This window comes from Cervus canadensis, chromosome 6 (assembly GCF_019320065.1).
Source record: "Cervus canadensis isolate Bull #8, Minnesota chromosome 6, ASM1932006v1, whole genome shotgun sequence".
In the NCBI taxonomy this organism is placed as follows: Eukaryota; Metazoa; Chordata; class Mammalia; order Artiodactyla; family Cervidae; genus Cervus; species Cervus canadensis.
The window spans coordinates 42,511,316-42,527,396 of NC_057391.1; the positions used below are offsets into that span (position 1 = coordinate 42,511,316).

Consider the following 16,081-nt stretch of genomic DNA (forward strand, 5'->3'; position numbering starts at 1 on the left):
ATACCTTCCCTTCTGACTCTGCTACCTGTCCCCAAGGTCAAACAAAAAAGACTATCCTACCAAATAATGCCCCCCCTTCCCAAAAGCATTCAAATTAAAGAAAAAATAAGTCTGTGTTTTGTGGGTCCTTATAGTGTGGTGGCCAGAGCTGTAGAGGAGTCAGATCACCAGTTTCCACCCTCGTCTATTGTCAGGGAATGTTTAACAGGAGGATTCCTGTGTGCTGTTTTCTCTCTCCCTTGAGCCCTCTGTTCCTTATTAGTCCCTGTCAGGGGTGAGAGGAGCAGGCAAGCCGCTCACAGGACTGAGATCTTAGAGATAGGATGCTTGCATAGGATTTCCTTCATTAGCTTTTCCATTTGGTGAGAGGGATTATTTATGACCCTCTTTTGATATTCTGGAGAAGGAAATGGCAACCCACTCCAGTACTCTTGCCTGGAAAATCCCATGGACGGAGGAGCCTGTTGGTCTACAGTCCATGGGGTCACAAAAGAGTCGGACTCGACTGAATCCCTTCACTTCACTTCACTTTGATATGGATCGCCTTTTGGCCTTATGGCCTCTATTGCTCCTTGTTTCCTTGGTAACTTGTGAAGTCTGGTCTCTTGATCTTTATCTGAAGAGGCTACCTTGTATTATGGTATATATACTCTTACAGAATTCAATAAAGCACCCTTGCTCCACCAGAGACTTGGGTCCCTGTGTCCTTCTCTCTCTCTCTCTCTCTCTATTTCTGGCTGATTCCCTGGAGCGCAAAGGCTGGCTGTGTAACCCAGGGACTATTAGCCTCTTTCCATCTTTCGCTTTCTTATTGTCTACTCTGGACCGCCAGGTTCTGGTCTACTAAAGGACCCTAACAGTCTATCACCCGTTCACCATGTGACCTTGGACAAGCCACTTCCCCTTTCTAGTCTTAGCCTCATCTATCTGACGAGGAGTTAGATGGGTTTCTCTTCATGAGCCCCGCTCTACCCTACAGTGGCTACCCAGGCTGGGAGAGACCGGAAACTGCAGGCCAGCATTTCTCCAACTGCTCCCAGAAACAGCCAGCCACCTCCAGCATCCCCAGTAGGCTGGTGCCAGAATGTGAGCCAGAAAATCAAGTGAGGTGTGCAGGGCCAGACAGGCCCCAGCCATGCCCAGGACTCTCAGGCCAGATCCAGATCCAAAGCTGGATTCTTCAGCTTTTCTCACAGATGTTCTCTTCTTTTTAAGATAAGGGCATACCGCTGCCTAGTCTCAGGAACTTTGCCAGGATGGGAGTGGGGTAAGGGGAACCGAGCTTCTGATCTGGTCAAGCCAAACTTGCCAGAATCCCAGTTCCTTTTCCTCAGAAGGGAACAGAATTGGTCTCAGTGGCTGTGGGAAGCAGAAACACAATGACCTGGGGATGAGTCAAACAACAATAGAAATAGTCATCCTTCTTATTTGCCCAGCAGTTTATGTCTTTATCACAGTGAATCCTCACCTGCATGTGTGAAGTAGGTGATACAGATGCTTTCACCCCAGGTTACAGATGAGGGGGACTGAGTTCCAGACAGGGTACCAGAGAGCTATGGGTTTCGTGGCTGATATACACCCAGACTAACCTTCCAGAGGCATCAGAAACATGCACTTCAGGGGCCAGACAAGGGCAGGGAGTGCAGTTAAAGATTCCTTGTTAAAACAAGGCTTCAGTTCAGATACATATACATATGGGAAAATGTACATATACAAGTATGGCCTAACTATATGCATGAAATGAACACATCAGTGAAATAGGCACCGGGATCAAGAAACACAACAATAGCCTCCCCACAGAAGTCCCTCCCATGTCCCCTTTCAGCCACTGGTCCCTCAAGAATAACCACTATTCTGATCTCTAGCACCAGGGATTCATTCTTCCTGTCTTGAACTTGACACCAATGGGATGATATAGTATGACTCTTCTGGGTCTGCCTTCCTTCATTCAACATGGTGACTGTGAGCTCCACCTGTCATTACAGGTAAAAAATGAAAAGCAACTCTCACTCATTTTCATTTTTGCATAGTAAGGACTTAATGAGGAGCTAACCTGAATATTCACTGGAAGGACTAATGCTGAAGCTGAAGCTCCAATTTTTGGTCATCTGATGCAAATGGACGACTCATTGGAAAAGTCCCTGATTTTTGGAAAGATTGAGGGCAGAGGGAGATGAGGGCATCAGAAGATGAGATGGCTGGATGGCATCACTGATGCAATGGACATGAACTTGGCCAAACTCCTGGAGATGGTGAAGGACAGGGAGGCCTGGCATGCTGCAGTCCATGAGGTTGCAAACAGTCAGACACAACTGAGCAACTGAACAACAAAAATCAGTGAAACAGCCCTGAGTCTAGGCAAGAGCAGAGAGCTGAAGAAGGTTTACACACTGCTCCTCCCAAATGTAAGAACAACCCCTACTGCTATTCCTCCTGGGAGACCCCCACTGTCCTCCCAGGGGGTCCAGAGGTGGGAGACGGCGTCTTGACATTCAAACTTAAAGGCAGTTTAAGTTCAAAGGCAGAAGCCCTACTAGGTGTTCATTCAACACCTAGTACCCAGCTCTGTGAGGAACCCTGCAGACTCAGCATCCCATTTCACCCCTATATTCATGAGGTAGCTACTGTTACTATTTCTATCTTATGGGTAAAAAAAACAAAACCCAAAAAACTCAGGGTCAGAGAGATCAAGGAAGTTGTTCTAAGGTTGCACAGCTAGGAAGCACACAAACCTCAAACTGTCCATGTTGGCAGGAAGCTTGCAGACTGGCCTCTAATTGCATATCCAACCTCAGCTAGCACTGCCGGTCCCAGCTCATGTTCCATGGCCACACAGGCCTCCGGCCAGAAACTCAGGGCCCAGGCTCTCCCCACCTCAGGGCCTGTGTCCAGGCTGTTTTCCCTGCCTGCACACTTATCCTCTGCCACTTCCTCAGAGCAGCCTCCCCTGACCACCCAGTCCCAACTATGCTCCCCATTCTCAGTGTGGCCCACTCTGTCCTTTCACAGCCCACCATGCACTCTGGAGCGATGTGTCCTTTTGCAACCCCTCCATCATGTGTTCAGTGTCTTCCTCCACCAACGGAACATAAGCCACTGGGGGACAGGAATGGCTATTTTGTCACTGCTTCAGACAATGCCTGGCACACAGTGAGCCCGTGAAGAAGAGGGGAAGAAAGACAGATAGGGCTACCCCTCTAAGCAGCTCTAGTTCCAGCCTGTTTACGGCCCCAGGCAACATCCTTCCTCTCTCTGAGCCTTGTCTCCTCAACGGTCAGATGAGGGGCTTGGAAGAAAGACCTCTACAGCCCTTCCATCTCACCTGACCTCTAGACCACAAATCCTAGGACAGCAAGCCATGCAAAATGCCTTAGGCCTCTGCTGTCTTTCACTTGCCCTGTGTCCAGCTAGCGTCTAAGGAAAGTTTCAGGTTGTGTGTCGGGTAGGGGGCAGTGGTCCTCCAAGGCTCCCCAGGCCGTGAGGTACATGTGGCCTTCACACCCTGTTGTAGTAGCCCAGAAACATGAGGTCTCTTCCAGTTCTAATATCTCTGATGTACAGAGTCAGGGAGAGACAGAACTAAGAAGGAATGATAGATGAATTCCACAGGAAACTGCTGCTACTTCCTTCTTCAGAGCCCAACATCAACAACCCATCCTGACTTCTCAGTTCTCAGCCCAACCGAGATAATCCCAGTCAACACTGCCCTTGTTGTGCCCACAGCCACGGCCAGGCTGGAGCTCCAGGGCCAAAGACTCCCTGTGGCATGCTCATCTCTGTACCTGGAGCACCCACACACAGGATGTGGCCAACACAAGGCCATCGAATCAAAAGCCACTGTAGAGGACTCCCCCAGTGGTCCAGTGGTTTAAGTCTTTGAGCTTCCAATGTAGGGGGGTGAAAACTTATGACAAACCTAGACAGCTGAATATGCAGAGACATCACATTAAAAGGTCTGCATATTAAAAAGCAGAGACATCACTTTGCCAATAAAGGTCTGTATAGTCATAGCTTTCCAGTAGTCATGTATGGATATGAGAGTTGGACCATAAAGAAGGCTGAGTACTGAAGAACTGATGCTTTCAAATAGTGGTGTTGGAGAAGATTCTTGAGAGTTGCTTGGACTGCAAGCAGATCAAACCAGTGAATCCTAAAGGAGATCAATTCTGAATACTCATTGGAAGGACTGATGCCGAAGCTGAAGCTCCAATACTTGGGCCACCTGATGTGAAGAGCCAACTGACTGGAAAAGACACTGATGCTGGGAAAGACTGAAGATAGGAGGAGAAGGAATAGAGGATGAGATGGTTGGATGGCATCACTGACTCAATGGACATGAATTTGAACAACTCCCAGGAGATGGTGAAGGACAGGGAAGCCTGGTGTGCTGCAGTCCATAGGGTTACAAAGAGTTGGACACAACCGGGCGACTGAACAACAAGGTGACTTCCCTCGTGGTCCAGTGGTTAAGTCTTTCAGTTTCCAACATAGGGGGTGAGGGTTCGATCCCTGCTCAGGGAACTAAGATCCTACATGCCTTGTGGCATGCCCAAAAGTTTTGAAAATTAAATTTAAGAAGACACTGGAAGGGCCTTCCAGGGTCTGTTGCTGAGGGGTCACTTTCTCCCTGACATCACAAGTCAGGAGAAGCACCCAAGTCAAAGAGAACCTCGCTTCCCACTCAGAGGCAGAGTCCAGGTGACCGCCCTTCAGCCTCTCCCCAGCCCTTCCCAGATTCTGGACTGCCAGGGGCAGCGGTTCAGACAGAATGCTGAGGAATCTCCCCTTCGGGGGTCTCTGTAGACACTTGCTCCCTGACCTAGGCAGTCAGCCAGGACAAGCACTTCCTGAACTTGAAGCGCACTTTCTTTTTTCTTTTTTGGCCACGCCGCGTGTCTTGCTGGATCTTAGATCTTAGTTCCCCTACCAGGAGCTGAACCCAGGCCCGACAGTGAAAGTGCCAAGTCCTAACCACTGGACCACCAGGGAACTCCTGTAACTGCACTTTCTATTCTTCCCTGACTAAGGCTCCTCTGGTAGTCTTTTTGTAGTTTTTCTTCAAAAATAAAAGTACCCAGTGACCCAGTTTCTAGTTATCCATCTTAAGGAAACAATCAAAAACAGGATCAGAAATTTCTGCTAAGAGATGTTCATTGCAACTTTAGTAATGAAAATTTTAAAAAATGGAAACTGCCTATTTTTTAAAGTAGGGGAAAAGGCTGAATAATTGAGGCATGCATGTACAAGGGAATGTAAAATTGCATTAAGATATTTAATGACATGAGCAAACCTGTATAATACATTAAGATGTAATATTCAAAGCTGTAGTGGACTTCCCTGGTGGTCCAGGGGTTAAGACTCTGTGCTTCCACTGCAGGGGGTGTGGGTTTGATCCCTGGCTGGGGAACTAAGATCTCAAAGGCCACACGGTATGGCCAAAATTTTTTTTTAAATTGTGGTAAAACACTAACATAAATTCAATGTGATCCTAATGCTTAAAATAAAAGGAAGTAAATATATACATATATTTACAAAAAATAAAGAAAGAAAGATAAAAGGAAGTAAAACAATGAGTCCTGACACAAGAGCTTTTTAAAGGGAAAGGCTCCTGTTCACACCACGGATTCAGTGAAGGCCCTGAACCCCCCGGTTTTTACTCTGCTGGGTGTGTGGAGGGATGGGGCTGGGTATACTATGAGCACATGTGAGTGTGCAAGAACCATGTGCATCAGAGAACATGACGGGTATGCAGGTACAGACTGGACTGGACAGACCTTGGCCATACCCCTTGCTGGCTGAGCAACTTCCAGCAACTTTCTTAAACTCTTTAGAACACAGTTTCCTCATGAAAAACAAGAGTAAAAATTATTCCCATTTCATGAATTGTTAAGAGACCCAAACTCCAAGACTGGTATTCTGTAATCATTAAAACACCACCCGGATACTAGCTTTGTATAAATGAGAGACAAGGAAAGAGCTTCAGAAAATCTTCATTTCTCTCCAGACAGTAATTACTTTCAGATCTGAGCTTATCCCTGTCCGTTTTGTGGGTTTAGCAAACCTGAAAATGCACCCAATAACTCAGATCCGACGAAGCTTCACGACCAGGCTTGCATGGCTTGTCACTCGATGCAAAACTTTTTTCAGGAAGATGATTTCACCTTCTATTCAGGCTCTGAGTTTACAGAACAAAACCCGAGAGCCATGGAGAATCCCAAGTGGGTTTCAGAAAAGAACCAACGAGTCAGATCTCAGGCCAGAGCCTGGGGAGGGCTTTGGGAGCAAAGCAACAGATAAAACAAGAGTCATTTAGATTCGCCATAACTGTCAGTCGGGTTATACTGAAAACATGGAACTCAATAATTCTAGTCCCTTCTGCTGCAAGTCTTTATATCCAGAGAGAAGATTACTTGCAGAGGTGCGCAGGACAAGGAATCACCCTCTGGATCGTTTGTAAAGATTTCCACAAGCCTTGTGACAAGCCTGTGACCTATAAGATCTACCGATCAGTACAACTCTCACAGCCACTTACCTCCCCAGCTCCTCCCCGATGTCATAAAAGTCCTCCACCTTCTGCTGCTTGAACGTCTCCATGTTTGGGCTCTTCATCGAGGCCTGGAGCGTACAGCCCTGAAACAGGAGAAATCCGGAGGTTAGGACAGATGTGTCCATTGGTACCAGTCTGACTCTAGGCCCCAACGTAAATGGCTAAAAATCAAAGGGTAACTCACAGCCCTCATTCCTCAAGAACAGGCTTGATCGAGCCTTTCCTCAGGACCTGTGATCAATGATGTATGATTCTTACTTGATTTATATTAATCCAAGTTTGTTAAGGAGACAGATCTGCTCTGAACATGTTCAGAGAAAACAGAGCCATGGGCAAATTGGGCAATTTGTTCTCACGAAATTCAGGTCTACTAAGAAAAGAGGCATCTGTGATGCAGGAAAAAAAGAGCCCAGTTTTGAGTCAGAATAAGTGAAACTTCCTGAAAGAGGAAAACAAATTTTCTCACCAAAAAAAAAAAAAGGATAAATGTGCGCGAGGTGATAAACTTGTTAATTATCTAGATGAAGGGAATACTCTCACTATATATAAGTGTATCAGATCACCATGATGTACATTTTAAATATCTTAGAATGTTATATGTCAATTATAATTCAATAAAGCTAAAAAAATAATTTAAAAAAAGTTTCAGGTTCAAGTCCCACTTTTGCCTAAGTCATTTAAACTGCACAGTCTTAACTTCCTCATCTGTAAAAGGGGTTAATACTGTAAAAACCACTGCAAATCAGGATATTATTTTATAAACTACAAACCGCAGTAGAAAGGTAAGGGATTATCATGACCTCAACTCCCTCAGGGGCTGTGCCACCCAATTTCAAGTCTGAACTGATTTGCAGTTCACTCATCGCCCTAAGGGAAAGATTGGGGAGGAGGTGTGACAAATAACAATAGGCACCAGGAGTCAGAAACCTGAGGTTCTAGCTGCAATTCTGCCCACAACTAGCTGTGTGACTTCATCTCCTGTCAGCGGGAGGCCTGTTTCCTTGTCTGTAATGCGGCGCTAACTCGGCCTGTCCAGTGCACCTTAGTGAGAACCTCAGGACAACGCTGAGCCACGCAGAGCATCACCACTCCACAGAAGAGGCCGTCTGCATCCTCCCCTGGGGTCCTCCTGCCCCAGGGAGCCCGCTAGTCCTGGGACAGCCACGTGCCACGCTGGATAGCACCCTAAGGGCAGGGCCCAGGATACAGTAAGCACAACATAAAGATAAAACCAGCTACCCATGAATACATATACACAATGGAATATTACCCAGCCATAAGAAGAAATGGAACTGGGTCATTTTTAGAGATGTAGATGGACACAGAGACCGTCATACAGAGTGAAGGAAGTCAGAAAAACACATTTTGTCTATTAACACATATATGTGTGTGGAATCTGAAAAAAAATGGTAGACTATCTTATTTACAAAGCAGAAACAGAGGCACAGAAGTAGACAACAAATACATGGATACCAACTGGAAGCGGGGGATGGGATTAATTGGGAGATTGGGATTGACATATATACATTATTGATAGTTTATGTAAAATAAATAATTAACGAAAACCGACTGTATAGCACAGGGAACTCCACTCAATGCTCTGTGGTGATCTCAATGAGAAGGAAATCCAAAAAAGACGAGATTTATGTATACATATAGTTGATTCACTTTGCCGTACAGTAGAAACTACCACAACATTGTAAAGCAATTATACTCCAATAAAAATAAGAATAAATTTTAAAAACAGCTACCTGTGGAGTCATTAGCAAGAGTCATTAGCAAAGGGCTCTCAGAGTTCATTTTGTCTGGCACTGGCAGCTTTTTTTCTGCCAACCAGATACCAACCACGCCCAGGCCCTGTGAGCCCCAAAATACTGTTTTCACCACGCTGGGTGGAGGCACCATTACATAAGGGCACGTCTCATCAGTGCCAAGTGGCTGGAGTTGTCCTAACTCTCAGGTGATACCTATATTTCAGCCTCTTTCCTCTGTCCCCTACAAACCAGAGTTCTGGTACCAAGATGCCACCTGCCTCTCTCCCTTCCACCGAGGCACACATATCCCTGAAGACCTCCAGGTGGAACTGGCCTGGCTCCCACGTCTTACTCTCAGGGTCACCTGCCAATCTCCTCCTGCCTGTCCATCACAGAGCCTCCTAATGTCTTGGTCTTCACTCTGCTCAGCCAGGGCCTGCCAAGTACAGAATCTTGAAAGGAGCAGGATCCCCAGTCCTCGGCTAGTCTGAGTGTGTATCAGTCACAAGACCCATAGCAGTCTGGCTCCCTGTCTGGGACTCAGTCCCCCTTCTCTGTAACCTGGGGTGAAAGCATCTGTATCACCTACTTCACACATGCAGGTGAGGATCCACTGTGATAAAGACATAAACTGCTGGGCAAATAAGAAGGATGACTATTGCTATTGTTGTTTGACTCATCCCCAGGTTATTGTGTTTCTGCTTCCCAAAGCCACTGAGACCAATTCTGTTCCCTTCTGAGGAAAAGGAACTGGGATTCTGGCAAGTTTGGCTTGACCAGATCAAAAGCTCAGCTCCCCTCACCCCCACCCCCGTCCTGGCAAGGTTCCTAAGACTAGGCAGAGGGTGGCAGGACTGCTATCTATCAGCTTCTTTTTGCTGCAAAAACACTTCCAAACAAACCATTTGAGCCGGATCCTGGGGGTGGAGGTAGGAGTAGCTACTAATTGCCCACAGCTAGATGAAAGCAGAAAACTTCAAAAAAATTCTGTTGGCAGATACCCTGAGAGTGGTCCCAAGAACAGCTAAGATCCTCCTTGGCTAGAGGCCAGCTGCATTTGCTATCAGGAGCTGAGCTGGATTTGAAACTGTCCCGCCTCCCCAGCTCCACCAGGAGCCCCTGCCCTGTGCTCACATCCTGGGTGACCCGAAATGGGGGCCTTGGGAGCCAACTAAGCTCAAACTAGGCCCACCAGTTTGGCCCCAACTCACCATTTCGGCATAGGCCCCTCCCCCACAAATCCTCTACTATAGCCCCAAGTAGACTTTTCCCAGTCCTCCAAAACTTTCACCCCTGCTACACCCCAGCTCAAGTTGGGCCCTTTTCATGGCAGAAGGGATGGATGGGGGGAGGGCACCTGGAGAGCCCTCCAAGTAAAACTCTTCCCTTCCTGCAAAGCCAGGCTCAAATGTTACCATCTCTATGAGCCTCCATGACTCTTTTCCTTACAAAACAGATGAAAAATTCTTCTTCTCTTTAAATTCTCACAGAGGCCTCTTTACAGATTTTTAGGGTTAGAGTTTACCATGGTCTGGTTCATATCATAATCTATGTCAATGTGTAACCCAAAGGGAGAAAGCACAGACTGCACAGGCATACAGGCCTGGGTTTGAATCCCAGCTCTGCCGCCTACTAGCACACACAGCACGGTACAACTTTTCTGAGCTTCAAATTACTTACATAGAAAATGAGTCTAGAGACTTCCCTGGCGGTCCGGTGGCTAAGACTCTACACTCCCAATGCTGGGGGCCTGGGTTCCATCCCTAATCAGGGAACTAGATCCCATATGCTGCAACTAAGAGTCTGCATGCCACAACTAAAGATCTTGAGTGCCACAACTAAGACCCGACACAGCCAAATCAATATTTTTTTAAAAAAAGAAAAGAAAGAGAATGAGTCCAGACAATGCCTAGTGTTAGTGAATATTTGGAGAACTCTCAAACACTGCTTAGGAGAGGATTCCCTAGGACAACTACTTTGGAAAACTCTTGGGCAGTATCTATGGACATCCTTAAGAGAAATGCATGTAGATGGTTTCCAAAATGGTCCACATTAGAACATTCACAGCTGCTCTATTAGTAATATCTAAAAATTGCAAACAACCCAAATAGCTATCAAGTGAAGAATGGATAGAGATATACCCATACAATGAAATTATTATATAACAATAAGAATAAATAAACTACTGTTGCCTGCAACAATATGGATGAAACTCACAAACATAGTGTTGAAGGAAAGAAAACAGACACAAAAGACCACAGACTGTGTGATTCTCTTTTAGGTAAAACAAAACCATGGTGCTAGAAGTTAGAATAGTGGTCACGCCTGGGTCAGAGATTGTGCCTGGAAGGGGACACAAGGAGTTTTTTGAGTGCTGCCAATGCTGTTTCTTGATGTATATACGTACCCTTATTTTGTGTGCAATAAAAATTTTAAATAATTAAAAATGAGTCTAATATCTGCTTTATGGGACAAATGAGATAACATATGTAAAGTGCTTTTTTTTTTCATTTATTTTTATTAGTTGGAGGCTAATTACTTTACAATATTGTAGTGGTTTTTGTCATACATTGACATGAATCAGCCATGGATTTACAAGTATTCCCCATCCCGATCCCCCCTCCCTAAAGTGCTTTTAATAGTCCCTGGATGGTTCCAACAAATATGAATTCCTTCCCTCCTGCCTATTGGAGCTTCATGAGGGCAAGAGTTGTGACATTCTCACCTCTACCCCCTTGTGGGAGCTGGTACACAGCACGTACTCCAACATGTTTGATTTAAATGCAGTGTCCCAGCTGTCCTTCTCAAGACTGCTGCTCAGAAAGCTCATCAGGTAAAAACAGCTATTAACTTAAAGCCCCTTCCTACCATTGCTCCCCAAGATGAATTTGCATATTACCAGTTTAGAGACATGAAACTAAAGGAGAGACATTTTCAGGTGGAATTAGTCACCACCTAGGACCCAGAAGCACAGGGACATTTCTGACCCGCAAAAGATGAAACCACACAGCAGAGGGCACGGATACACCATTTGGCTAGAAGCCCAGGCCACTGGCTCCAGGCATTCCAACATTTCTGAAAGTTAAGACAGACTTCCTCAATTCAGTTCAGTTCAGTCGCTCAGTCGTGTCCGACTCTTTGCGACCCCATGGACTGCAGCACGCCAGGCTTCCCTGCCCATCACCAACTCCTGGAGTTTACCCAAACTCATCTCCATTGAGTCGGTGATGCCATCCAGCCTTCTCGTCCTCTCTCATCTCCTTCTCCTCCCGCCTTCAATCTTTCCCAGCATCAGGGTCTTTTCCAATGAGTCAGCTCTTCACATCAGGTGGCCAAAGTATTGGAGTTTCAGCTTCAACATCAGTCCTTCCAATGAACACTCAGGACTGATCTCCTTTAGGATGGACTGGTTGGATCTCCTTGCAGTCCAAGGGACTCTCAAGAGTCTTCTCCAACTCCACAGTTCAAAAACATCAATTCTTTGGTGCTCAGCTTTCTTTATAGTCCGACTCTCACATCCATACATGACCACTGGAAAAACCATAGCCTTGACTAGACGGACCTTTGTTGACAAAGTAATGTCTCTGCTTTTTAATATGCTGTCTAGGTTGGTCATAGATTTTCTTCCAAAGAGCAAGCGTCTTTTAATTTCATGGTTGCAGTCACTATCTGCAGTGATTTTGGAGCCCCCAAAATAAAGTCTGCCACTGTTTCCACTGTGTCCCCATCCATTTGCCATCAAGTGATGGGACCGGATGCCACGATCTCAGTTTTCTGTATGTTGAGCTTTAAGCCAACTTTTTCACTCTCCTCTTTCACTTTCATCAAGAGGCTCTTTAGTTCTTCTTTGCTTTCTGCCATAAGGGTGATGTCATCTGCATATCACAGACGTTCTAGAACCTCACAAAAAGGGACCTCGAGGAACCTCAAGGACTTTTAGTCTCCACTCAGGAGCCACTTGCATGAGGAAGGGAAGTTAGAGAAGTTCCACTTTATCTACACTATACTTGAGGGTTCTGTGTAAGAATTCGGGGGTGGGAGGAGTTTGAAACCCACTGCTGTCTGGTCAAACCCACTTGTTTTGCAAGAAGAGGAAACTGAGGTCCAGACAGGAGAAAGGACTTGCTAAAAGTCACACAGCCCATGCCAGCTGCTCTTCCCCTGGCTTTTGTCACCAGCACCTCAACCCTCCAACAGTGGCTCCAAGGTTGGGAGGCCAGTGGCCTCCTGAGGAACAACCTAGGAGAGGGCCTCCAAGGCTGAAGGATTATCTCAGAAGGAAATTTCAACCTTACTAAGCTTACTTACAACCTTCCCCCTCCCGCAGGGGACCAAGCCCACCCTGCTGAACTCTCAGAGATCCTCACCCAGCGCAAGTAAAATGGGAGCACGATTGTCCCCTTACACCCCCTCCCATGAAGAATCATCACAATCAGGCTCTGAGGAAGCTGTCAACAGAGGGGAGGGGCGTCCGACATCACAGCGCACCTCCGCGCATTGGAGGCTGTGACACACCCCAATCTCTGATGAGGAAGCTTGGACTCAGAGAAGTTCAGCTGCCTGCCTAAGGGGACATGAGAAACCTATCTTCCTGGTGAAGGTCCAGCTCTGCTGGGCAGCCTGCTTGCTCATTCCCACATCTAACAACTGGGGAGCCCTCAGGGAGGGTATCAGGGTCAGTTCAGGTCTCCATCCTGCCAGTGGGAAACTTGTCCCACACCCACTCACATCCACACACTCCTGCGCACACTTGAGAGTCCCTTGGACTGCAAGGAGATCCAACCAGTCCATCCTAAAGGAAATCAGTCCTGAATATTCATTGGAAGGACTGATGCTGAAGCTAAAACTCCAATACTTTGGCCACCTGATGTGAAGCACTGACTCATTGGAAAAGACCCTGATGCTGAGAAAGATTGAAGGCAGGAGGAGAAGGAGACGAGAGAGGATGAGATGGTTGGATGGCATCACCGACTCGATGGACATGAGCTTGAGCAAGCTTCGGGAGTTGGTGATGGACAGGGAAGCCTGGCGTGCTGCAGTCCTTGGGGTCGCAAAGAGTCAGACATGACTGAGCGACTGAACTGAACTGAACAGGGAGTGGGTCAGGGTCAGTTCAGGTCTCCTTCCTGCCAGTGGGAAACTTGTCCCACACCCACTCACATCCACACACCCCTGTGCCCCTGCTCAAGCCTCTCTCAAGGCTGCTGAATGGAACCACTTCAGAAGCTAAAAACACATCTCAGGAGATGGGTGGTTTGGGGAAGAACAGGACTCCGGAAGCAATAGTGAAGAGGCCAACGTGCCAGCGTCGCTCCGTCTCCAGGACTCTCCCAAGGAATGCCATACACAAAGCAGTTGAGAAACACAATGTCAGAAAACACAGCAGCAACCTCCAGCTGCCCCCCACCCAGGGGCCACCCTCAATGGATTCTCAAATACAAGGGCATGTGCTCTCTTCACCTGCCCCTAGGACCTTCCCACCTGCCAGTGAGGCAGCAGTTAGGCATCCTCTCTTCCAGCACGCCCTCCTAACCTACCACCTCTATGGCCTCCTGCTCACCCCTCTGGGCTCCCTCTCCTCCCCAAAGTGAGAAGACTAGCCTCCACCTTGCAGAGTTACAGTGAGGATCAGCCCGATCCACACATGCCATGAGCCATCCACAATGCCTAGCCCGGAGTCAGGTCAACTGCTGACAATACGCTGGGGTCAAAACCCCAACCTGCTGCAGACCTACTGGCTGGCCCCCTGCCCACCCTAACCATGCCCCATCCCAGGCTCCAGACGTCGGGGACCACAGCTTCCTTCTGCCACTGAGAAAGCTGACTGGATACGGATGGAGCAGCCTCCTCGCATCAGCTGCTCGCACAAAGAGAAGGCGGTAAGTGAAGTGTAGGATGCTGAGAAGCCCAGATCCCCTCTCCTCCCGGAAATCTGGGGTGCTCTCCCCCGTCAAGGAGTCCTAACATGATGGAAGTCTCTCTCCCATCTCCCACCCCCGCCCCCACCCCCCCTCCCCGCCGAGGCGCCGGGTCTGCCCCCTCTCCCACCCGATCTTTCTCGTCAAAAGGCCAGACTTCACAGGCGGCCTTAGGGGCCCAGCAGTCAGGTCCCGGAGGTCGAGGACCGGCCAGAGCGCCCAAGGCCAAGGCTGGCCATACCCGGGGGGAGGGGGGGGGCGGGGGCGGCGACAGGGAATAGGCGGCTAACGCCCCGGAGCAATTTGTCTCCTCCTGCCCAGCCCCGGACCGATCACCCCATCCCGCCCGTGGAGCTCGCAGACGGGCGCTACTCACGGCGGGAGGCTGCGCGGCGGCGGCCGTGGGAGCGCGGTGGGCACCGGGGGCCCGGCGGGGCGCGCTGCTCTCTGATCTGCTCCGCTCCCTGATCGCCCGCCCTCAGAGACACCGAGGAGGCGGAGCGGCGGGCCCCGTCCCAGGCGCCGGCTGGAGGCGCGCCCGGAGCCCCGAGACCCGGCTCTGAGCGCCCCCTGCCGGGAGTCCCCTCGGGGCACCCTGGGGTGAGGGCTGCAAGCCTCCTGGCCAGGTCGGATCCAGCACCTCCAAAAGCCGAGGTTCCCGGAGAGGGGGCGAGAGCCAGTCGCAAGACCTGGCGTTTTCACGGACTCCTCCGCTTACATGCTTTGTGGCTTTGAACAAGTCAGCTAACCTCCTAACCTGGAAGTTGGTGTACATGAGCTGATACAGTCGATATAGCCTGGCGAGATCACTCAGAAAGCGGTATTTCCTTGTCCACCGCTTCCACGCACGCACCGTGAGAGAAGTCCCACCAGGGAGCAGACCTCTTCCTTCCTCCCAGCCAGAGCGGAAACCTTACCAGCCACGGTTCACAGTGGGCTGGGGGCCGTGATGGGGGTGGGGGGACACTTCCCTCCTCACCTCCCCGTCCGCTCACCCCCACCCCCACTTGGAAGCGGCCTGGCCTCAGTGCCCGCAGCCCTGCCTGGCACGTTGGTGAGTGAAGCCCCGCATCACCCTCCTGCCTTCCCGAGTGAAAGACCGGGGAGTGGAGTGTTCCTCTCTTCCTCCTGCCGAAAATCCCGGGAGGAAAAAGGAATGAGAATGGAAGGGGTGGTGAAAGGAAATGGAAACAAAATGTAAATCAAGTTCAGTGGTCTTATTTCAAGACAAGAGGCTGTTTAAAGAAATGAAGGCCCCTTCCCAGAACCTCGCTCCTAGGCCATCCAGGCAGCTCCTCAAGGTAGTCCCAGAGGACAGAGTTATAGATTCAGTCTTTCATTTGGTTCAAAGCTCTGCCATTCCCAGTCTTGGTCATGGCACTTGAACTTATTCTTTTTTTTTTTTTTTTAATTAATGTGTAGTTCTTTTCCTTTTCCTTTCTTTTTTTTTTTTTTTGGCCATGCAGGTTCACCCACCAGGGATGGAACTCCCACCCCCTGCAGTGGAAGTGGGAAGTCTTAACCATTGGACTGCCAGGGAAGTCCCTGACCTTGTTCTTCATCAGCAAAGTAGGCAAACACCCCTTCTTACAGCATCTAACAGAACTACTGTGGGGCTGAAATGAGACAGAGTGTATAAGATGCACCTAGAGGATCTCTCTGGGGCTTCCCCAGTGGCTCAGCAGTAAAGAACCCGCCTGCCAATGCGGGAGATTTAGGAGCCTCAGGTTGGATCCCTGGGTTGGGAAGATCCCCTGGAGGAGGAAATGGCAACCCACACCAGTATTCTTGCTGGGAAATCCCATGGACAGAGGAGCCTGGCAAGCTACAGTCCATGGGGTTGAAAAGAGCCTGACACTATT

General features: G+C 48.6%; 1 long non-coding RNA gene across 2 annotated transcripts in view; it reads right to left on the minus strand.

Moving 5' to 3' along the window:
- LOC122443504 overlaps nucleotides 1-15,227 on the minus strand; it is a 34,265-nt gene extending 19,038 nt beyond the window's left edge. Inside the window, exons 1-3 of one of the 2 annotated variants that reach the window (XR_006270027.1) lie at nucleotides 14,596-15,227; nucleotides 6,533-6,630; nucleotides 6,085-6,273 (exon numbers count right to left, since the gene is read on the minus strand). This is a non-coding gene — a long non-coding RNA (uncharacterized LOC122443504). Of the gene's footprint in view, nucleotides 1-6,084; nucleotides 6,274-6,532; nucleotides 6,631-14,595 lie in introns of those variants that run through there. The other variant, XR_006270028.1, reaches the window with a different exon arrangement.
- Nucleotides 15,228-16,081: the final 854 nt, after the last annotated feature.